This window comes from Leptopilina boulardi, unplaced genomic scaffold (genome assembly GCF_019393585.1).
Source record: "Leptopilina boulardi isolate dan_hultmark-lab unplaced genomic scaffold, ZJU_Lbou_2.1 LbouV2_202, whole genome shotgun sequence".
Lineage (NCBI taxonomy): Eukaryota > Metazoa > Arthropoda > Insecta > Hymenoptera > Figitidae > Leptopilina > Leptopilina boulardi.
In genome coordinates, this window is record NW_026137755.1 from 443045 (window position 1) to 469079 (window position 26035).

Here is a 26035-nt window from a genome sequence, read left to right on the forward strand (position 1 = left end):
TATATATAAACAATTTATTAATAAATAAATAATTATTTATCAGTTAACCTTGTGTTTTTTTTATAAATAATAATTTCAAACTTTTTATTAATTTTTATTTATTTAATAAATATGTATGAATATTTTACGCAGTACTTTTACATTTGATTAAATATTCTTTTATTGTATTCAAATTACCAATTCAAATCGACATCGATATGAAAATAATTAATAATAAATTGATTTCTGGAAAATTTGTGCGATTTTTAAATTTTCCTAAAAATAATAAATAAATAATAATAAATTTTTTAAAAAAATCAATAATTGTCTCATTTTTATGAAGCCTATAATGTAAAAAGTTAAGAAAAGCAAAACACTAACCAATAAATAAATTAATAAGTGTTTAAATTAATTAAATAATTAACATTAACATAATTTTTTTATCTCCTATTAATAAGCAAATTAGTTAAAGCTTTATTTGAAATTTATCTGCGTGTAAATGATTTGAGTGTGACGTTTTCTCTTTTGATGTTTTGAGTTAAAAAGTGATAAAATATATATAAAGTTTTGGTAAAGTTGATATAATGGAGTGAAACATTTCAAAATCAATATCATTGTTTTATGCTCATGACATTGCGTCACATTTATCGTTTGACGTGTGAACCGAATGGTGGGTGACGGAAACTCCGCACATATACATTGCTATTTCTACATCAATTGTTTTCCCTCGCACCTGTATACATATATATACACACTCATAAAAGAATGGACAGAATGACAGACCAAAAAAATAAAAAAAAAAATTTTTTTTTTAAAAATTATTAAATTTTTTTTTTACAATATTTAAAATTATAAATATTACGCCGTTGTTTCAAAAATTTTTTGATATTCTCTTAATGAAGATCTAATCTCGATATCTCAAATTTTATATTCCCAAGATAATAAAATTTTAGATTATTTTGTTTGAAATAAAAAATGAAATGAATAATCGCGAGTCTCACGCTCTTATATATAGTCGTGTCAAATATAATTCTCAGAGGGTCAACTTTCCACCTAAAGTTGTATATATATATATCGAGTAAATTGTCTTGACAGGAGGATAGATCGTTTGTCCCATAGTGGGATATATATATATAATGTCCATTGAGGAATAATGAGAATTAAAATTTCTGTTTCAATCTCCACGGAATTAAGACTCACCTCGTGAGACTTAAATCTCGATATACTTGTTTCGATCTAGAACCCAGCTGTTACAATCTTGTTTCGCTTCCTCCGAGAAATCAGAACGCACCCTCGAAAACCACTCTTTGACCCTCTCTCTCCATCTCCTACTGTATAGGGGTGGGAGTTGCTTGACCAGCGGTCAACGATGGGAATGGGGCGACTATTCCAGTGAAATAATTGTCTTCTCTGTTTACCAACTTACATCGAAAAACTCGACTTTCAATGAAATGGTATAATAAAAAAAGATTTTTAAAATAAAAGCCTAATTAGGAAATTTAAAAAAAATAAAAAAAGATACATTTTTTTTATTTATTTTTTTTTAATTGTATACATAATATGTGACGCGTCGCGAAGAAAGGGACCTTAGAAGCAAAAAATTATAGGTTATGTTTTAAAGTAAAAATATACACAGAAACAACTTTTAATCAAGGTAAAATAACTAAACATAACCTATAATTCGTTTGCCTCTAAGGTCCCTTTCTTCGCGACGCATCATTGTCGCGTATAAAAAATAGTTCTAAAAAAAAATTCATTTTGTATAAAAGAAATTAAAAAAATATAAAATAAATATTTAGAATTAAATTAAAATTATGCTAATTTTTATATTCTCCCCTTTTGGATATATAATTGAATGTAAAACGTTTTTGCATTAAATTATATCGGGACAGGTTTGTGAATTATAGTTTGAATTCGAATGGTATAAAGTGGATATTAGCTGGAAAAATTTAAATATGTTTCAAGAATTAAATAATTCCCATTCTTAACCCTCTATCTAAAAATTTGTTACGATCAGTAAAGTGCCATCTTGATACTTTAATCAGGTTTATTTTAATATATTTTCAAAGTTCAAAGACTCCAAACAGGTTTAAAACACAAAAAAAAATTACTATCGAAAATCTGCATTTATTTGAAACAAGTATAAAATTTCTGAAAAGAGACCAAAGTAAAAAAAAATTTTAGGTTATGTTTCTAATAGTTTAATTCTGATTAAAAGTTTAAATATTTCTTATAATGATAGAGAATAACGCAGAAGACCAAAGAAGCAAAAAAAAACATAACCTATAATTTTTTCTTTCTTCAGTCCCTTTCTTTAATTTAAAAATTAAAAAAAGATTGATTTTATTTTTTTGTATCGTTCAGCGAGATATTTTCTGAAATGTTTTTGTCATATGGTGTATATTATAAAGACGTATTATCAGAAAATGTATCGGCGTTCAAAACGACTGATGGTTTTCAGAGACAAGTTATGTGGGGGTTGTAAAGGGAAAAGAGGGGGGATAAAGTCTGAATAGAGAGAATGAGAGAGAGAGAGAGAAGGGTCGTTTTGTAAGGGCTTTTTCGCAGGACATGCGGAGATGCAGGAGAGAAGCTTCCTTTCCCGGCTCTATGCTAATAAAACGGATCTTATATAGGAGAAGACGCCATTTTGAATAATGTCGACCAATCGGAGCGACGATGGCACGAGGCGTCTTGGGGGTGCGACGAGGGTGTAAGCACTACTCCTCGTTGCTCTCCCAACACAAACTACCCTTATATTATGCCATGCGTTTCCACCCTCTCTCACTCTCTCTTTCTTTCTCTCTTTCTCTCTCTCTCTCTCACGTGCCCACCCCTCTTTTCGTCTCAAAACCTTCGGCGGCCTACCGTTGCACCCGTCATCCCACACACACCTCCATTTCACCCACCCCCTCTCGCCTCACGACCCTCGAGTCGAAAACCACCCTCAGAAGAGAGATACGAGACGCGCGTTTTGCACGAATCACTAAACCATTTTCCATTACCGAGATACTGAGTTCCGTTCCGTTTCATTTCGTTTTAGTTTCATTTTCGTATATATATATATATGTATACGATTGGTATATTACCGATTTCAGAGAATGGATCAAAACCCTCCTCTTCCTTCTTTCCGCAAAAAGGGTGACTCAATGGCGAAAATCACTGGACGCCTCTCGTGACGTTTCAGTGTCAATTTCAAAAGTAGATATATAGAGACCGATAGGAAAGTCTAACTTTTCGCCCTTTTGTCTTCGATATATATATATATGGTTTTAACTTCCGTATATGGAAAATACAAAAACAAACATGAGGGATATATATATGGTTTGAGATGTTTATTTTGAGTGACAGTTTATATTTTTCAATAGGGGGTTTTTGTCTCATTTTTGAAAAAGGAAAGTTTCGTTTATAGAAAACGATAAACAGAAAACTCGAAACTTTTTTACAATTTGATTTCTATACTTATTATAAAATAAAATCAAATAAAACTGGTAAATAAGCACCAGCGGTAAAAAAAGGAAGAGAGAGAGAGAAGAAAGTATTAGTATTAAAATTATTAAAATTTTATCTAAATTTTGAGATTATGTTTGAAACTAATTTCACGCTGTAAAATAACGTGACTTTAGTCAAACATTTATTTTCACGCCGTTAAAAGACGTGACTTTTTTTTCTAAGAAATGTACAAGTTCTATATATATATACAACTATATAGCTTTTATGTTAATGACAAAAATATTCGAATTCATGAATAAACTTGATACAGAATTGAGAACTAAGTTTCACCAGACTATTTGATTTGCAAATGAACGGGGGCAAGTTGCTAATCGATTATTTCCCGCAAAATGACCACAGCTACTTAATAACTATATAGCGCACCAATTCCGCTTAGGCGGCTTTTCTTATTACTTTCAGTTTCAACTTTAAATATATAACTAAATTTTTTTTTTTTTTTTTTTGAAAACAAAAATTAATTTTAAAAAAGCATTTAAATTAAAATTGTTAAAATGGTAGCTTTGCAAATTTTCTGGAATTGGTTTCGGACTTAAGTGAATTAAAGTAAATAAAATAAGAAGATTAATACGTGAAAATTGATTATATTCTTTTAGAAAAATTTTCGTTAAATAAAAAAAATTGTGTGTGGTAGCTTTGCAAATTTTCTGGAATTGGTTTCGGACTTAAGTGAATAAAAGTAAATAAAATAACAAGATTAATATGAAAATTGATTATCTTTTTTTTTAGAAAAATTTTCGTTAAATAAAAAAAAATTGTGTGTGTCAGTTTTGCAAATTTTCTGGAATTGGTTTCGGACTTAAGTGAATAAAAGTAAATAAAATAACAAGATTAATATGAAAATTGATTATCTTTTTTTTTAGGAAAATTTTCGTTAAATAAAAAAAAATTGTGTGTGGCAGTTTTGCAAATTTTCTGGAATTGATTTCGGACTTAAATGAATAAAAAGAAATAAAAAAAAACTGCTGCCAAGTTGAAGTATGAACTTTTTGTGTTCATCAAATCAACACTTTGCTTCCCCATGGAAATTTTTTGTGATCAGTTTATAGTAACTTATTTGATATTATAATAATTATGTCGTCAACAATTAAACACTTAACCTATAATTCTTTGCTTTTTAGGTCACTTTTATTCAGATGGAATAAAATTATTATTTAAAACTATATACATGTAATTTAAAATTATTATATTCTGATAATATTAAGAATATGATTTTTATATAGTACAAGTTGCTAATCGATTATTTCCCCTAAAATGACCACAGCTACTTAATAACTATATAGCGCACCAATTCCGCTTAGGCGGCTTTTCTTATTACTTTCAGTTTCAACTTTAAATATATAACTGAATTTTTTTTTTTTTTTTTTGAAAACAAAAATTAGTTTAAAAAAAGCATTTAAATTAAAATTGTTAAAATAGTTTTCACTATTGTTTTTTTAATAGCAAGTAATTTTTTGTAAGAATTTGAATGAAAAACAAAAAAAAATTCAGCGACTATTTTTAATGAAAATGATTATGAACTTTTGAATCTTTCACGTATATTTAACGACTTCCTGGCTGGTTCGCTGATGAGAGACCGAAGACTTTTAATATTTAATGAACTTTGCTTAAAGTTGGGTAGAGAAACGTATTTAGATAGGATTGTGTGAAACATGCCGCAAAGGAAACAAAAAAAAAATTTGCCGTTTCAAGTAACAAAATATTTAACAAAATTTAAAAAAATCTAAATGATGATTTTTCCGTTACGATTAAAATTTGAAAAAATATTTCAATACGATTTGGTTTTCTAAGATAATATTTTTTTGCCCCTGATCCTCTAGTTTGTATTTTACCTATAAACAAAATTGAAAATAAATATAAAATTAAAGAGTATTTAAAAAATCAATTTGAATTTTCCTTTATGGACATTGATTATAACCATATGTATAGCAGTATAGAGGTTTATAGATAATTAAGACAGCATAAGTCTTGTAGTATAAGCACAGGTATTTTCACTTATAGATCAAAGGTTTCGCCATTTGATGCCGATCTTCCGATCTTAGGCTCATATTAATTACCGCAGTATCGTGTATATATATATACATATATACAGCAATCATCAGACAGCGTTCTGCAAGACGGCGCTCCATCCTTTTAGAGGTAAAGCAGTGCGCCTCGAATCCCTTCTTCCACTCGGCAGAACGTAAAGACGTCTTATCGACTTTCCGGGAGATGTATAACGGGTAAGATTCTCGAGAGCAGCCATTTTCCTATGAGGGAAATGAGCTCGACTCCTGAGATCCAGTATGGGGGATGGGTTTTAGAAACCGGGTTGGCAGGTTGTATGAAGGGGAAGAGGGTGAGAGTATGCAGGATATAAGGGATGAGAGACAGAACACCCACCCTTTAACATATATACCCTCACCTCGAGCATCTATTCGCTCTTCCTCACAGTATCTTAAGTCTTACAGAGCTCGGTTCGCCTGACAAGCGACGTTAATGTATGTATGAGATCCAAGAGCCGCCTCCTCCTTCTTCCACCCTCTCGACGTTTCAACCCCTTCGCTTCGCGAACCATCTTCTCTCATTTGAAACCTCCTCCCCCCCATGTGTGTGTGTGTGTCTAGTTTCTAAAGCAGTCTGCAAAATGAGAAACATGAGAGAGACCAAACCCACCCTAGAGAACTAAGAACCAGGCACCAAGACCGAATACCTACATATAGGAGCTACTCTAACTCTGAAGGCATTGCAATAACACCCCACACATATACACACTTTACCCCATTCCTCCCCTTTTCCTCGCGCTCCCATGAGACTCGTCTCGTATAATCAGCGAAGACGTGAACAGCCTGCTTTTATAAGGGGGAGGTTGGGTTTCTATATACTTGGAAAAGGATCGAGTCTTGGAACAGGTTTAGTTATGTGAAGAGAAACACGCATCACCAGTGACGTTGCTTGATATTTTACGTGTATATATATATATATATATATATACTTCGTTGAGAGATCTAATGTCGACAACTATTCCATAACCCCCTTTTGCACCTCTTTCCACGAATCACATCATCATCATGGCATAATGTATTGCGCGGAGAATTTATCCACAACAACTTGGAGTCTAAGGATTATATTTCGCACACGTCTTGTCTATTTAGCGTTAGCTTGTCTCACATCATGAAATGTACGTGTGTTATTGCTGAGTTTTCAACAAAGATGCGTATATGAGAAACGTGAGGAAGCCATATTTGCCTTCAATCATAGATCTTGAATTTTAATACAGAAATATGTTTTGATTATATGACTATTTACTATACATGCTTTTAGAAAGAGTCTTATATAACTGCACTGCAAAAATAAGTGACTTGGTATCTTACAATAAGATGTAATATGAAAAAATGGTATTTTCCATCTTCAAACAAAAAAAAATATTTGGTAAAGTATCTTATTAATATTTAAGATACTTTTTAACAAGAATTAAAATATTTCTTCCATCTTAAAATGTAAGTTACTCTTCGGTAAATTTCTATCAGTAACTTGAATTAAGATATTTGTGCGGTCATAAGAAGTTTAGAAAAAAAATGCTTGTAAATTCTAAGATTCGTCAGAATTTGAAGATACTAAAATATAAAATACATTAAGCCTTTTACATAAGAGGCCATATAGTTAACTTCGAAATTTTTTTCATAATTGTTGTTAGTAGATTTGTTGATATTACAATTCGGATTGTTGTCAATACAAATGTATGTAGTTTTAACAACAATAAGAATTTTTTGTTGCAAACTCTCTGTCGGTTGCTGATGGAACAATCCGGATTTGTTCAACTGACAGGTTTATTGTTCCATGTCACGTAGTCATCTTGAATTCTCACAAACTGGCGTGCAGATCGTCGCGTCGTTTGCTTCTGGCACATGTGCCTTTTTTGCTTTTATTATTATTTAAAAAAAAATTGACAAAGTGCTGTTAAATAATGAATCCGGTTAAAGTAAGAAATCTATTGCAAGTGTAGTGAATGGATGAAGAGACAATTTCATCGTTTATCGGTAAGTTATACTCGGTTACTATTAAACATAACCTCACGTTAAAAAATACAAAATGTATATTAAATATTATTTAACAACAAATTTCAACTCAAAATAATTTTTTGGTTTCAGGTCAAAGAATTTGATTCAGAAGCTGAATGTTCCACAGATTTTAATGCAAATGAAACTGATGAAATGAAACTGCCGATTTAACAATTTAGTTTTGTTATTTCAACTGTTCCATAAGAATTTTTTTTGTTCATCAAACAATTCTGTTTGTTCGCCGAACAATCCGAATAGTTTAAATAACAATCCCATTTTAACAATTTTTCTTTGTCCCGCAAAAACAAATAAAACTGATGCTGGTTCTATATATTGACAATCCGGAAATGTTGTGTGGACTTCATTTTTAGTAACCACAACAATTCTTTTTTCTCCGTAATATTAACATCTTTAAGAAATTTCAAATAACTAAAAAGTTATTATCAAAACATCTTAAAAATGACTACCAAAACATTTTATATTAAGATACTTCTTTTTGCCGGGATGTGGAAGGCTAATTTTTCAACACATAGAAATTCAAATACAAATTAAATTTGTGCTTTTAAATTATATGTTAATAAACTGCAAAATTCTATAACGTTCATTGTTTTCAAAATTTCTAAGCATTCAAATGAATAGGCAACAATATATATATATATATATATATATATATATATATAAATAATTTTGTTTCTTCTCATTCGTTAATAATTGAATTTAATCCCACTATTTAAATGAAATAAAATAAATTTTAATCTATTAAATTTCATCTAAAAAATGTATAGTCACGATATTTAGACTATTTGTATAAAATAATTCTCTCTAGAGACCTTATTTTCAAAGGGGAGAAGTTTAACGACGGAAAAAGAAGAAAAGCAATGATGATCGAAAAAAAGAATTATACCCTTGCGGACTCTGGCATCGAAATCTCCGCGATTTGCGTTTCATTGGTGAAAGAAAGAGGGGGTGTGGGGTGCAGAGGGCGGAAACATTTCTCCCGGTTGCTCAGAATTTTTTTTTCCTTTTTTTTAATTTTTTTTTTTTTTATTCGCGCGCATATATTCTACATTTCGCCGCATAGAAAGAGAGAGAGATAGAGAGAGAAAGGATCATGAGGAGTGGGAGTGAACTCGAGGGTGTGTTTCAGAATCGGGGTAAGATGGAGGAAAATCGTTACTCACTATATAGTTGCGGGGAAGTTTCGAGCGTTTGGGAAGGGTCGCGAGGCATATATATATATATATATATATATTCTAGAGAGAATGGACCACACGGATGCTGAGAGTGTGAGAGAGAAATGGAAAGACCTTAGGAGAGAGAAAACCTAAGCTTTCTCGTGTATATATGCACACATATATATATAATATATATATATATATACTTATACAGACATCGTGTGGGAGAAGAGTGGGTGCAAGACGGTCCCGGGGAAAATAGCTAAAATACGTCGATATGAGTCGACCTGAGACACCATCCCTCATTTTCTAGTCTTCAAAATAATACCTCGAAAATCGATTCTAAGTTTCATACTATATTAAGCTTCTAAAATCAAAATTTCTTACCTCATTGTTCAGATATAATTATAATAAAAAGATTTTATTTAATACGTTCTGAAAAAAGGGAAATAAATATAGGTTATGTTTATGATTATTTTATCTTGATTAAAAGAACTTTTTTCTCAAGAAAGGGAAATAGGCAAAAAATAATAGGTTATGTTTATGATTGTTTTATCTTGATTAAAAGAACTTTTTTTCTCAAGAAAGGGAAATAGGCAAAAAATAATAGGTTATGTTTATGATTATTTTATCTTGATACATTTTCTCGCAAGAAAGGGAAATAGGAGGCAAAAAATAAATGTTTATGATTGTTTTATCTTAATTAAAAGATTCCAATCATAAACATAACCTATAATTTTTTGCTTCTTGTGTAAAATAACGATTTTCGTTATGAGATATAATTTGGTAAATTTTTATTATTAATTAAATACGCAAAGGATTTATTTGCAACGACGACATTAGTATGCGTCTCGAGAATCCGGGTATACCAAAATTGAAATTAGAGCCTGAAACAAGGACAATACGCCCCCCGTATTTTCGTAAAAGGGGTTATATAACACGATTGCCGATCTATATATATATATATATATATATATATATATATTCCAAGAGAGAAGAGTCTTCGCGCAGTTTCCGTGCTAACGACCTGCCGCCATTTTCTCTTGAGTTAGAGCGTCTCGACTCCTTTGACAATTTCGATCTAAGACACGCGCTATAGTGGTTCAATTTAGATAATTAATGATATAGGAGAAACTGGGAACTGAAGGGGCATGATGAGATGCGAGAGGAAAACAGTACTCTCTTAGTGTAACTCCCTCGTCACCCTTTCCACCCACATCCCATTTCTCTCCTAAACTTTCACAAGATATATACTATATATATATATATACGTCAAAGTTCTCAAGATGTCTCAACACAAAACGACTTTAATTATTTATCATCAAATTCACATCACTGGAAAACTTTTTATTCATGTTTTATATTTCATAATATTTTTTATATATTATTTGAAATATTCAATATGACGCGCTTTTAATAAGCATCTGCATATATAAATTATATAGGTTATGTTTATGATATACTTTCGAGTAATTTTTTTTACTCCCTAACTTCCTTTCCAGAGGGCAAATATAAATATTTGACGAAAATTATATTAAAATTGTCAAATAAAAATTCTACTCACATTGAAAGTTGATATTTCTTCACTGATTTTAAAAAAACAATATAATAAAATGGCGAATTGACGTCTGTGTTGCGCATGCCTCGAAATAGAGCGCGCAAATTTGAAAATAATTGAAAATAATGCAAATATAAAATTAGTTTAAATAAATTATAATATTTGAGGGGAAAATTTACATTTTACATCAATTTTGGAGAACGAATGTATATATAGAATATAGAATCACTGCTAAGTTCGCAGAAGTCCCCTAACAACTTAATTGTACACTTGTCGGTGTCTTTGAGAAATTAAGTTTCAAGTCGACAGCAACATGGCCCTGAGCGACAATGCACATATTGTTGTCTCTTCTTGTTCATAATACAATAGGGTGCATAATAATGCATTTGGTACTTTAGTCGTATTCACAAAAGATGAACAATACAATTTAATAATTACATATAACCCCAATATGTTTAAATAAAAACGAAAATTTTGATCACAATACCAATATTTTATTATTTATAATTTGGCTATTGTTTCAAAAAAAATTTCTTATTTTATACTATTGTTTTAAATCCGGATGCGGAAGTATTGTAATTTGCATAATTTCGAAGGGGGTTTTTTTTTTTGAAAAAAAAAAAGAATCCGTTATATAAGATCAGGTATATTCTTAGAGTTTCTAAAGTATATTATATAAAAAAGAAACAAGTAAAAATGTTGTTTGTAAAAGAATCGAAGGGATCAGGAGAATCAAAAGTATATATATATATATGATTTGACGATATAGTGGACGTAACTCGATGGTCAGTGACTGGTCATTCTGGATGCCACGTGATTCAATTTCTACTCTATGAAGCAGGTTGTGTGCCAAACATCGTCGTGTAGAACCAGATCCTGTGGGAATTTGCGTGTGTCCTACATTCCGGACACTGGTTAGAAAGGAAAGTGAATCTGTTGCCACCACCTCGATGAAACCCTCCTCGTCGTTATTCTCACGTGACCGGTCAACTTGTGTCCGACAATCAAACCAACAGGTTCCGGAAAACGCGTTTCCCTTTCCTTTGACTCTCCTCTTCAGTAGCAAGTCAGTAGCAATGAGACTATCAAAATTTTTGGGTCAGTTCAATTTTTCCTCGCTATCAAGATTCAACATTTTTTTTTTCAATACTGTTGCAATCTTAAATAAATTCTTAAAATCTTTATAAGTCAATAATTAATAAATAAAATAATAATATTTATTCTCAATTGAATTTTACAAATAATTTTAATAATCTTCATATGAAGAATAATTTTTATTATATTGTTTATAATGTAGAAATAAATAATTATTAATATTAATAAGTAATAAATTAGTAAAATAAAAATTGGTTAAAAAGTGAAGTGCTAAATATTATGCAATAAAAAAAATTGTTTTGTGTTTATATGTTTTTATTAAATAATAAAAAGTGAGTAAATTAAAATATAAGTCATTTATTCAGTTATTTAATCTCTCTTTTTCTTGTTTTCTCTCTTTTTTTTTTGACGCGAATCGTGAAAAGCATATTTATGTAAAACCTCAATTTTGCGTTTTCCAGATTTTAATTGTTTTGAGCTCACCTCTCGCGCACGCGGTTGAGAGAAGCTAAAGCGGTACAATTGTGAGTGCGGTTACCGTTATAAATGTATACATATATGCCCTTTCTGCGTTTAAAAAGTGCTTAAGCCGCGCGCGCTGATAACGAGGGTTGCATTTTGTGGAAAGCGAAAATTTAGCGTAAAAACCTTGCTTTTAATACCCCAAACCATTGAATTTTAGGGTGATCAAAAGTGAAATATTATAACCGGAAGTTACAATATACCCTTTATCGTATTAAAGCGCGAAAGCTACTATATATATATATATATATATATTTGTGAAACGTGTATTGCTTTTCATTATATAACAAAAATAAATACATTTTAAGAAAATTTTATTTTGATATTCCATATTCAATTAATAAATTGAATAATAAATTAATAATGATATATTATAAAAAATTAATAAAAAGTTTTATTATTGTCATTTTATAGTCGAAAAATTTCATCATTTTTTAAGTTCAATGAAAATAAAGAACAAAGAGTGAAATATTATTAATTTATATTAATTATTTTATTCATTTTATCAGAAAAAAAATTATTACAGCAATATTTGATTACAAATTATTATTAGTAATTTTTTTTTTGAATTTCCACACATTCTTTGATAGTGGATTAATAATGATGATCAATGCAAAAAATTTTATTAACGTTTTCTGCAAACACCAGTATTTTCTCCCTGTTGCTGAAGGCAAAAATTCGAGCAGCATGTACCTGTACTTCCATCTTTTTTGCATTTTTTTCCATTTTTAATGCATTTTGCCATTATGGATGGTGCCATCAGCATAACTATCATTGCAATCATTGTCAACAATAGTCCAATTGATTTGTAACCTTTCATTTTTTATAATTTTTTTACTGTAAAATATTAATGACAATTATATATATATAATATATTAATCGTAATATATCGTTTTATCAATAATAATTAAATCTATTTTTTATATCAAAAAAATGTTAAAATATCATTTTTGACCTGTATTGTAAAATTTATTTATACAAATAGAAAAAAATCATTCATATACAAAATAAGTAAAAATTATTTTTACACACTAAGAAAAAAATTTGTTTGAAATTACCAAAGTTTTGGTTGAATCAATCAAATAAATGTAATGCTAAATAAAATTAACCAAAGTTTTGGTTGAATCAACCAAATAAATGTATATTGTCAAACCAAACTTTTTATTGAATCAACCAAATGTTTATTTGACTCAATTTCTTTCTTCAATCAGAAAATTTGTTAAATTTAATCAAACGTTTATTTAGATCAAATAAATATTTATTTGTATCAGACAAATTTTGTTTGAATCAGACAAATTTTATTTGAATAAAACAAATTTTGTTTGAATTAACCAAAAAATTGTGTGAATACAATAAAATTCTATATATTTGGTTCAATTAAAACTTCTTTCTCAGTGCAAGTGAAAAAAATTATTGTAACAAATTTTTTTTTATTATTATCATTAAAAAAAAAACGTTATATATTTTATTGGAAAAAATAGAAAAGTTAAATTGAATACTCACTGCAAATTTTTTTTTTTTGACTGTAAACGAAGTCAGTAAGATGCAGAGTGCAGTTGCAGTTACTTGATCTGTATGTAACATTTAGGGATTTTATATACCGCAACCATATGTCACAATTGAGCTAACAATTTTTTTTTTTTTTTTTTATCGTCACTGAATTATGAAAATAAGGATTATTGAATTTTACTCATAGTTTATTATTTCAAGTGATAATAGGGAATAAAATTTTCAAAGAAGGAAAATGCAAATTTCAATTCTTAGAATTCTTGTTGGCGTATTTTAATATTATTTTAACCCCGTCGCAGTTCATTCAGATGGAACACTATATACCAAAAATAACTTTAAAAATTATTTTCTTTTCAAAATTTTAACAGAATTTTTATCGCATTTTCTTTATGTTCAAAACTTTCATTTGTTTGGAATAAACATTATATTTCGGTGCTTAAAATTAATAATCTAAATTTTCTCGCTAATTTTTAATTAGAATTTTCAAATTCCCAACGAATTTTTATTTCAACAAATAAAAGTTCTGTAAAAATGAAAATTCTATCAAATTTTATAGTCAAATGAATTTTCAGATCAAAAACAAAATTCTGTCCAAAAAAATGAGTATTAATTTTAGAATAAAAATTCGACTACAAAAAAATTGTCATTATATGTATATAAAATTTTTATTTAATTTTTCATTAATCTTTCTCTCTCTCTCTCTTCGACTATAAATGAATTTTGTCACGAGCGACATGACGCAATGCCGCATTGCGCCTCAATCCTATGGTGATTCAAAATGACGTTCAGCTGCGCCGGAACATATATATATATAGGATATATTCAAATTGGAGAACAATTCATTTCGTGAACTGTGTGATCTCGCGGTTTCTCAGATATATGGAAATTTCCTTAGAGCAGTGCGTTGCACAACCCCTTGCAGATTGTGAACGTAGGGGGGAGGGGGGGGTGGGATGCTAGGCAATATAAATTCAAATCAGTCCCTGTTTTCTCACACAACAAACTTGGAGAAACTCGCTAGTGGCTTGGTCTCTAGTAGTTACTCTCCCATCACACCCACCTATGCAAGTACACAGGGGAAGGGGGTCGAGGGGGTTATATCCACCTTTCCAACCTACTCACCCTTTTCCTGGAATACCTAGCACCTCCAAGAACTAAGTACCAAGAGACCTATACCAATTACCAACCATCTAATGAAGATATGCGACGGAACAAACATTCCTACTGCTTCTGGTATACTATCTGATTATTTCCTGCTGTGTCTAATGATTATTTATTGTGTCGTTCATACATATATATACTTATTAGAAAAAATTGTTTTTTTATAAATTATTTACAAAAATTAGTTATTTTTTTACTAAATTATTTGTGGAAATAATTTAGGAATTGTTTTTTTTTATTACAATTTTTGTTCTAATACAAAAGTTGGTGTTAAATTATATATATATATATATATATATATATATATATTGCATTTCATATTTTTGACAATGAAACTTATTTTATCCCCTCATGATTGGAAATTTTTTTCCTTTTTTTCTTTGATGAAAGTTTTGAATTATAATAAATAATGTTCATTGTACGACGTTTTGTGTTACCGATAGTGAACACTAGGAGCGCTAAATTCGCGTATCATGGCAAATTAAGTTAAAAACTATATCCATTAAAAGAAAGTAGTTAAAATATGTTCATTTTAAAGAATTTTATTAGAAATAATTATTTTTTAGACGAATTTTTATTTTTCGAATTTATATTTGACAGAATTTCTTCTTTAAACAAATTTTTCCTTAACAAAATTCTTATGTATCGAATTTTTATTGTACAAAATTTTTATGTATCGAATTTTTATTGTACAGAATTCTTAGAACGTCGAATTTTTATTTGTCCAAAATTGCAAATGTCCGAACAAACAATCGATTTCGGCGCGATTTTTAAAATTCACCAATCACGATATTCTTGGTAATTTTTGATTGGTGGATTTTAAAAATTCGTTCGGCCATTTGCAATTTCGGACAAATAAAAATTCATTATTTTAATTAAAAATCATGCGCTTCTAAAATAACAAATAGAAAAATGTAAAAAGTGTGCATTATTTAAAAAAAAAAATGGAAATTTATTATTAAAATAAATATATATTCCATTATATCAAAAATAATTACCAAGGAAATGGACATATATTACGACGTATACATATACAAAATGGCCAAAAATTAATTAAACATAAAATACGTTCACTGGGGCATATTTTTCATTTTACAGGGTCTTTAATGCCTATTACGATTTCCATAATCTTGCAAGGTACTTTGAACGCTTTCTCTACGAAGGAAAGGGGAATTTCGCAGAGGTTAGAAGGGTTCGGGGACCTGTGGGAGGAGGAGGGGGGGGTGGAAGTTTTAGGAGGATGAGACGATGAAAACGAGGGGCAAGGAGGGGGGGAGTTAGGAGGCGAGTACACCCTTATAATATAATAATATACGCTAGAGAAGGTTCGCTTATATGGTATCTAGCGCTTCGTTGGTAGTCCAGAAGTTGTTGGAGATGAAAGTAGGAGAGTGGGGTTTTGGTGGGATGCAAAATGGCCGCCCACGTTAATGCCCTCTTAATATTTAGGGATCTTGTACGTCTAGCATCCCTGAAGCCGAACGCTATGCTACAGCCCATCCTAAAATCCACTTTACTGCCCCATTAGGGTAAAATATTCCTGGTACGATGTTCCTCATAGTCTTAAGATGTCGATTTCCCTATTTGGAAGAAAAAAAATGAAAAAATTTACAAAAAAAAAGGAATTTTCTGCTGATATATTAAGCAGAGAGTGTGACACAAACTTGAAACTATTTAATTTAATTTTTAATAATACAAATATTATTTGAATAATAAAATGAGACTTTTGTTACTTAAAATTTATTTCTATAGAGTTACAGATAACTGATAATGTAGTATTATTTTTTTTCTTGCAAAATTTATTTGGCTTATTACATTTTATTTCATTCGGTTTTGTATAGTCTGCAAAATTAAAATTCATCAATGTTAATTAAAACCACATTCTATAGAAAGAAATAAGCAAAATAATTATAGGTTATGTTTATGATAGTTTGGAGTCAATCATAAACATAACCTACAATTTTTGTTTTTTGCTTCCTATGTCATTTTTTAATGAATATATTTTTTTATTTTTAATTATTAATTAGAAATAATTTTAATAATAATAGTAATTAATTTTAATAATTTTTAATAGAAATAATTTTTTTTTTATAAATTATGTAAAATACACATACGTATTAAAAAAAAAATTTCAGTTATAATTTAACGTGGTGTGCAATATCCAAAATGTCCAAATCGTGGTTGTTGATTACAAAATCCCGAACAGCAGATACCAATACTTCCGTCAGGAAAACATTTGAGTCCATTCATAAGGCATGGATCAGAAATAGTTTCAACAATTAATGTAGTCAATAACAGAAAAAATATGCTGTATAACTTAACAGTCATTTTGAAAATTTGGATAAATTAAAAAAAAAATTTTTTTTGTTTAAAACAACTAAACTTTGGAAATAAAGAAACAAAAAAGAATGAAACTATTTTTTAACAATGACTTCATTTATATATAAATGCTTCAGGTAAACATAAGGTAATTTTTCTCTTATATATGTATACAAATATTTTTAAAAATAAGACGGATAATTTTTTAATAACAATAAGGAATATTTTGATTCAATAAAGTCGGAAATAAGTATTATTGTTGTTGTTAATATTCAGAAATAATTTTTTTTATCACAGATATTTACGTTTAATTTATAATACCATTTATGATAAAGAAAATGAAAGAGAATAAGAATACTAATACACATTTATTTTTTTAAAAATTTTTATTAATTTTTAGGGGTTTGTGGCTGAGGCCCGAAAGCATTATAATTTCGTTTTGGCTTCCGTCCGTCTGTCCGTCGTACACTCGTATGGTTTCCATGGTAACAGTTATAGCAACCGTTATTAAATTTATCATTTTTAACAAAAAAAAGAGAATAAATAGAAAAGAAATAAATAGAGGATAAAATTAATTTTTACATATTGTTTATTTATACATTTTGAAATATTTTGCAATATTGATTACAGTTTTGAAATAATTTTTTCCAATTTCCATATTATATTATAATAATGATTGGAAAAATGTTTTTTTTACTTTTTACTGCATTTACCAGTTTTCTGTCCTTTCTTCTGGAGGCAAAAATTTGAGCAACATGAACCTAAACTTCCATCAGATTGACATTTCTTTCCATTTGCAATACATTCGGCAATAGCAGTAGGTGCTATAAACATAATCATCATTGCTATTATTGTCATCAATAATCCCAATGATTTGAAACCGTTCATTTTATGGTTTTATTACTGTAGAAAAAAAAATAAATTCTTTTTTTATACAAAAATATAATTTAATATATATTTGAATAAATTTATTATTTAATCTTTGTTTTATTATAAATTATATATAAATAATTTTCTTACTGTAATTTGCAAACGAACTCAATAGAAGATACGAAGGGAAATTGTAGATTACTAGATGTATATAGCCATTTTATACCAATTTATGTGCGAGAAATTTTTTTTTTTGTAATTTTAATTTTCCTCCTAGTTTATTGTTTCAAATGATTAATGAATGTAATAGTAAAAATAGAAAATTGCACTTCTTAGAAATATGTTTCTACTATATTATTTTTATTTAATCTAACCATCTGTGCGAAAAGTTTAAAAATCAACTGTGTGTTCTGAGTATATACATCAAGTTATAATTATATATATATTTGCTATCAAATGTAAAAAGAAAGAAAAAGCAGAAGAAATACATTGAAAAAAAAATTTATTGATACAAATAAAAATTATTTGATTCAAGTAAATATTTATTTGATAATAATCGAGTAACCAAAATGATTTGAATCAAATAAATTTTTTTTCAGTATAGTTTTGAAAAAAAAAATTAACCGCAACGTTTTCTTGTATAACTCAAATATATTTATTAATAAAAAAATAATTCAGTTAAAACATTTTTGGGATTAAAAATTAAAATATTTTACCAATTCTGGAGAGTTAATTTATCATAATCAAATAATGAATTGCATTTGTTTAATTATTTGCTCAGTATATAAAGACTTCTTATTTTTTGATGTTTTACATTAATGTTCTTAATTTTTACTGCATTATTGCATTTACGGTTAGTTGAAATTTTTTTCATTTAGTATTTAAACCTAATTTGTAAGTATATAATAATTTTTTTATCATATAAAATAATATTTCTAATAAAGTAATTAATAATCGATCTTAAAAAAAAAAATAATAATTGAACGTATATTGATTCGGAATGATATGGAAAAAATAATATTATATTACATATAATTTATATTACATATAAATAATTTTTTTTAAATTTTACAAATAATTTGATAATTTTGGATTACTAATATTGCAGAAATAAAAAACCAAAATGTTTAGTTTCAAATCAATTGAATTATTTATAATGCTGATCGTAGCAATCATTATGTTAGTGGCACGTTCCACTGTGGCAAATTCATGTCTTTCAAATGGACATACATGTAAAATTGATGGAAGTATGGGTAATTGCTGTTCTGGATTTTGTTATCATCAACGACATTGGCCATCTGGATATTGTATAAAAAAAAATTCAATATCTATTTTATGATAATTTTATTCTTTTAACTATAATTATACCAGTTCTTATAATATTATATATTATAGAAAATATACTTTTAACATAATAAATAATTTTACTTAATTTTACTCAATAAAAAAGTTTTGTGCGTGTTGTTTCAAGTGTATATGCATCAGTCTTATCAGAATGTTATAAATAAAGAAATGTCATTTTTTTATCAGCACTCCATTAAAACGGTTTATATTATTGTTATATTCTAAAATTATAGGGAAAAATTCATAAATAAAATTTTTGATGATTTTAAAACGAATGTTAATCATTTTATTTAATTGTTTACGCAATAGTTTTTTGTCACTATGAAATTTAAATAAATTTTTTTTTTAAATTTCAAAAAATGTATATCTAAAAAATAAGGTAAGATAATCTTCATTGCGCCACAATTTCATATGTTTAAACAATTAAATAAACATTTATAATCTAAGTTTGTAAAAATTTGTAATTTTAAGAACGAAGACAAACAATATGTATATAAAAACCGTGACCGAGAGCACCAATTTTTTTTTGTTCTTATAATTTTTGTGATATAACCGGATAATAAGGTAATGTAATTTTTAATTCAGTAAAAATATTTAAGTCAAGTTTGCACTTGATAATTTTATTTTTTTTTGTAGATAAAATTTGTTTCTAAACACCATGGTCAATTTTAAATTAATTGGATTATTAATGATATTTATAAAAATCATTATGTTGATGAACTTCTCAGATGCGCAATGTATTGTGAATGGTGGTCTATGTAGCCCTCATGATACAAGAACTTATTGTTGTGGAATTTGTCAATTAGAACCACCAACTTATACATATGGAATCTGTATAAACGGATAATATTTATGTTCATACTTATAATCATACAAATAATAAAATTATATAAAATAAAATATGCGAATATTATTTGATTTGATTCTTTTGCTTTACTATACTGTTTTTTTTTCAAGTGCGGTGGGATTCCTTACTTTCAATTCTTTTTTTGCTGAACAGTTCTTTAAAATAGAAATTTTCTATTAGGCGCCAGCGGTGGGATTTAAATTTTTCATTATGCTTTAGATGCTGAACATTTCTTCAAAAATTTTCAATTAGGTGCCAGCGGTGGGATTCCTTAAATTTAACACCTAGATATTAGGATTATTCAATTTCTGTTTAATAGAAAAGAATAGATGATTAAAAATTTATCACCTTAGAGGGAAAATTTATTTCATTTCATTTTGTTTTAAATACATAAGTTATAATATATACTGCAAAGTGAAAACAAATATCTATTAAACTATAGTCCAACATCTCCTATTTAACCTCCAAAGAGAGAAGTATGCAGACCCAGACATGGATTTGGGGCAGAATAGAATCCACTACACTCTCATGCGGAGGCATATATTGAGAACTATTCGTGGCATCTGAAAAGTCGGAGATTCGAATAGTCTAATGGTACCGAACCGGGTATATATATATAGGTACCTTCTTCGATGTTAGAAACCACGTAGGTATTAAGGGAGTTCTCCAAAGTCTATGCTGACGGTGTCGAGGTATGGGAGGAATAAGAGGGTGGTTGAAGAAGAGAAAGAGAGATAGAGAGAGAGAGAGAGAGAGAGAGAGAGAGAGAGAGAGAGAAGGAAAACAACCTAAGGGTGGAGGTTAGTTTGGAGGGGTGAACCCGCGAGTTGAGGGTGGAAGTAGAAGCAGCCGAGAGAGAGTCTAAGGTAGATTATATTATTTCTCCGCCTCTACGGAACCCGACGGTGTGGCCCGCCATTTTGTGAATGTTAAATCATTTATTGATCCAAGAAGGTGCCTCCTTCCACTTTGGGTGAAAACCATCCGACGACCTCCAACGAACCTTTCCACCCTCTCCCATACCTACTTGCCTAGGGTATACCCGAGCGACGTCTGAAAGGGGGGTTAAACATGGCCCGATCCTTATTCCGCGAGGCGAATTTATATACCTCATACTCAACCAAAACTTATACCACGAAAGAGTTTCATATAGATGTAACATATTCAGAGAATTTAGAATTTCGTACATCAGAATGAAGAACAAATTTATTGCCTCGCGGGGGTTACCCAAATCATTTTCACCCTCGAAAATCCTCTTGAGTTACAAGGGTACAAGAAATTGGCTATATATAATACAGTCAAGAAGGTTCAAAGGAACTGAATTAAGGATTTCTTTAACATGCAAGAAGGATCCATTGCGGATTTTGATGTTCTAAAGGATGAGATAATGGAAAATTTCTAAATTATCAACTGATGATGAATTATGAAAATTTTAAAGAAGTTGTTTTAATTATAAAAAATGATGAAGAATATAAGATAAGAATGATAAGAATATAATGTAGTAGAAATTTTCTATTATAGGTGCCAGCGGTGGGATTTCTTAAATTTAACATTCTTTTATACTTTACTGCTGCGCAGTTCATCAAAATATAAATTTTCTATTAGGTGACAGCGGTGGGATTTCTTATATTTTTAACATTCTTGTTTACTTTACTGTTTTTTATCAAAATAGAAATTTTCTATTACGTGACAGCGGTGGGATCGAATAACGTTCTGAAAATGATTTGAAAATATCATTGAAACATTAGGTATATTTTTTTGCACACTGGGTTTATAATATTTATAATCATTAGCATTAAATTCTGTAAGCATTAAAATTAAATTAAAATTGACAACTCTCTTGTGCAAAATATTAATAAATATAAAAGATTATTAACTTCAATATAATTTTGATGCTTTTATATATTTCTATTAAAGATATCCAATAATCCAACAAATCTCTGAAATCCAACAAGTCTTGCTTCGTGTATATATGTGGCGGGATTAAAGAGATGTGGGGATTTTCCTCATGTGGGGAAAATTGTCAAACAATCTAAAGGACCAATATTAAAATATCTATTTAATATCTCAATAAGTCTCAAAATGTTGATGAATTTTCAAAATGTTCTTTAAAATAGCAAAATAACCAATTTTTATCCTCTTCTAAAAAATATAACAGCATAGTGAAAAAATATACAAAGCAGAAAAAGGAATTTTTATTTCTTTGTATATTTTTCAAGAAATCATAAAGTGGACAACTTTCATGTTGCATCTTTTGAATATAAACACATATATATAGATTTCAAGAAAATAATGATATTCGAACGCGGTAAAAAGAAGTGCGATGAAAGGGTTAAAAATTAGAGTCGCGCACGCTCCTAACTGATGTAAAAAAGAATTTTTCCGCGCAGAATCGTAAAAATTCCTTGGTAGACAACTGCGAGGGTGTAGAGGTAAAGGGGAAAGAATAGAATGGAGTTGAAAAATAAGGGCGAGGTCAGTACGCCGCGAGAGGTGCGTAAAAATTCACGCTAATTCCGCGAAACCGTCTTAAATTCCATTGCATATATAAGAGATATGCATATATAATTATATTTTTAATTTTCGTTGCCATTACACATATTGATCAATTTCTATACTTAAGATTATTATACAGTTAAATTTAATTTTCATTTTTCCATTTTTTTTATTTCCTTTTTTTGCATTTCCCTTCTTTAATTTGAATATTTGTTTATTTAACCCGTCAGCAGTCGTGCTGTTTTTAGTTTAATTATTTATTTATAAGTAAAATTTTGATTTTTTTTTACAATTCTCATTTAATAAAAAATATTTTTTAATTATTCTCGACGACAATTTTATGTTTTACAATCTTTCAAAAGTATAATGTGTCTCTTATAAATTAATATATATAAATATACAATTTGGATTAAATTATTATGGAAAAACTGTAAAAGGTGAGAAAATTAAAAAAGAAATTTTAATCATCTATTATTAATTATGGATCAAAATCACAAGGATTAATTTATAGTACGGTTAAATAATAATTGGTTTGTAATAAAAATAAATCAATTTTTTAAACCATTAAAAAATTGAATTTTTTAAATATCTAAAAAAAGAAAGAATTACCAAAAAAAAAACTAGGTAAAATATTTGTGTTTCTAATCATGTATATACATATAATTATAGTTCATATATACGCGAAGGATTTTGAAAAGCGCTCGTTAATTTGAGAACTATTTCCCGTGGAATTTGAGACTTTCAGTGGTCAGAGCAAGCGGGACACGAAATCTGGGAGGCTGTTGAAATTTCTCGGATGAACGTGTATTTCCCCGCACCAAAACTCACATTCCTTTCTGGTGAATAACAAATAATGTGTCGACCACACTGATTCCCGGTTAATTCGCAATATGCACTTCAACGCGAGAAATTCATCGATCGTTAAATCCGCATCATCATTTACTCATTTCACATATATATATCATATATACCTACTAATTATCATCCCTTATATATATTGTGTCGAGATCAATAATACAATTTCCTCTCAAATTATTCAAAATCATTCAAAATACTTGAAATTTTCATTTTACACTCATGCAATTCAATTATTATTTATTTAATAAAATAAAAAAAAATGAGATGACAAATTTAAAAAATAAGATGTCTTATTTATTGGATAAAAAAAAATTTATAATGTAGTTGGTATATGTGATGAATATAGGAAAAATACCAATAATAATATATTTTTAATATAATTTTGTAAAAAAAAATTAGTTTCAGTAAAAACATTCATTTGTGTGATGAGTTAGGAAAAACACCAATAATAATATTTTTTTATGTTACATTTCATAAATTACCCAAAGAATTTGATAAAGTTTCAAAAATTGTTTTCTGTTAAAATAAATTGTTATGTGCACACAGAAAAAGTTTGGGATTAGAGTAGATTTTTAGGTTAGAAAAATAAAAACATGTGTTCTGTCGACTGGAACGGTACTGCCAACTTAAATAATAGCGCCAAAATTTGAAAATTTATGAAATTATTATTATTTAAATAAATAATAAGTATTTTTTTTTGCATAAAAATTGAATAAATATTCGAATAGGTAAAGAAAATATTATGTTGAAATATGAGAAAAAAATAATTGTAATTAAAAATCACTTTTCAAATAAAGTTTAAATTTTTTTTGTGTATTTGTGTAAAGAGTCGTCATCGAATTTTTATCAAAACAGAAAAATTCAACGACAGTTTTTGTAATTTAGTAATGTTATATATAAAATTTTAAATCTGGTAAACGTTTGAAGGTGAAACCATTTACTTGCGACAAATATATACATATAGAGAGTTTTAGAAATAAATGTAGAGTGATTTGGTGAATATCTCGTTTTCAGTGTGTTATATAGTATTATAGGGTTAAAAAGGGGGTGGGAGGGTGGCAGGCGCTATTTCGCTTTGAAATTCGTTCAACGACGGCAGCGACGGCGGCGGCGAATCGACTTTCTCTCTCTCTCTCTCTTTCTCTCTCTCACTCTCTCTCTATATGGCTGGGGCAAGAATTATCCCGGCAAAGCTCCAACTTCGAGATAAGCCGTCGCGCGCTTCCCGGGGAAAATGCAGGATTTCAATTTGGCGAAGTTCTGAGATGAAGGGAGAGAGCGCCATACTTTGGGAGGCCCCACCCCTCTTGAGCCCCGAGCAACGGCCTGGGGTTGAGAATGATATAGAAGCGGAGGCCGCCATTTTGAATTAGCCGTGCTTAGAAGAGAACAGAAGGTGAAGGGTTGAGGGGGTTGAAATTTTTATAGATGTCGTTTCCTCGTTTTAATAGTCTACATGACTCTTATTGTTCCATTTCAAATATAGAATTCCTTCAAAGTTTAAAGGAAATACAAATGCATATATGTGAGACGTGCTCTTAAGAAAGAAATCTAAGAATCAATCAATTTTAGGTTATGTTTATGATCATTTTTATTATAAAAAAGAGGGACCTAAGAATCAATAAATTTTAGGTTATGTTTATGATCGTTTTCTTTTTAATTACAAAAGATAATAATAATAATAAAAATATTAATAATAATAATAAAAATTGTAATTATAATAATTATGAAAAAAGGATAATATCAAACGTCGATATAAATTTTACATCTTTCAAAAGTTCATTATTCTTATTTGTTATATGGCATATATTATAATTAATTGATAATAAATTATTTTATATAAAATTGCAAAATATTAAATTAAATCCAGGAAGTAACTTCTATTATATAAATATAGAAATTCGTCATTTTGAAAAATTAATTATCTACTTAGACTTCATGAATCTGACACTTTTGTCAATATAATAATATACTTTATTGCATTATTTTTTGATGTCGCGCATAAAATTGAAAATTTCCTCAACTAAATTATTATTCCAAAATTCCAAATGTAAAATTAATATTTTATATAATAAATCTCAGAAAATTATTTCTATATATAAATAGGAATAATTAATTGAACAGATAAATTAATATATTTAAAATTTATTATCCCATTCATGTCTACAATAATTGGAATATCATAATATCATATAAATATAATTTTAATGGAAAATCAAAAATTTATGCAAAAAAAATTGATTTTATTATGCAATTAAAAATTTAGCAAAAAATTGATTTTACCAAGGCAATAAATAATATTATTAATGTTGTAAAAAATTGAAATATATTTCATTATAGCCCCTGTATATTGGCATACATTCTCACTCGAGTGTATAATTGGTTGTAGTCAATATAGGTGTTTTTTTATTAGAAAATTTCCCATTAATGAAAAATTGATCCTTAAATACAAGTGATTATTTTAATGTAACAAGTTATTTATCAGGCGAAAATTAATTTTTAATTCTTTTTTAATGAAACTGCTGCCATCTTTTGATGTATCAGATGAATTTCTTATAAATTCTTCTACATTATCGGTAGGTATGAAATATCCCTAGATGACAAATGTGTTCCTATAGTTCACAAGAGATGGCGTACGACCTTCTTTCTTGTACAGTCGGTACAGTAGAAATTTTCCATCAAGTTTGAATATATTTTTTTTTATTCTTAATGATTAGAATTCTCTTTTTTTCATAATTTTTAGTCTTCATTG

The 26035-nt window shown here is 28.5% G+C and overlaps 1 protein-coding gene and 1 long non-coding RNA gene across 2 annotated transcripts in view; one reads left to right on the forward strand and one right to left on the reverse strand.

Annotated features, from left to right (window-relative positions):
* Positions 1 to 26035, reverse strand: part of LOC127278386 (uncharacterized) — a 201050-nt gene that overhangs the window by 166617 nt on the left and 8398 nt on the right. The window lies entirely within an intron of this gene.
* Positions 19092 to 19982, forward strand: LOC127278389 (uncharacterized). The gene is made up of 2 exons (XR_007842486.1): positions 19092 to 19646; positions 19719 to 19982. It is a non-coding gene; the product is annotated as an uncharacterized LOC127278389 (long non-coding RNA).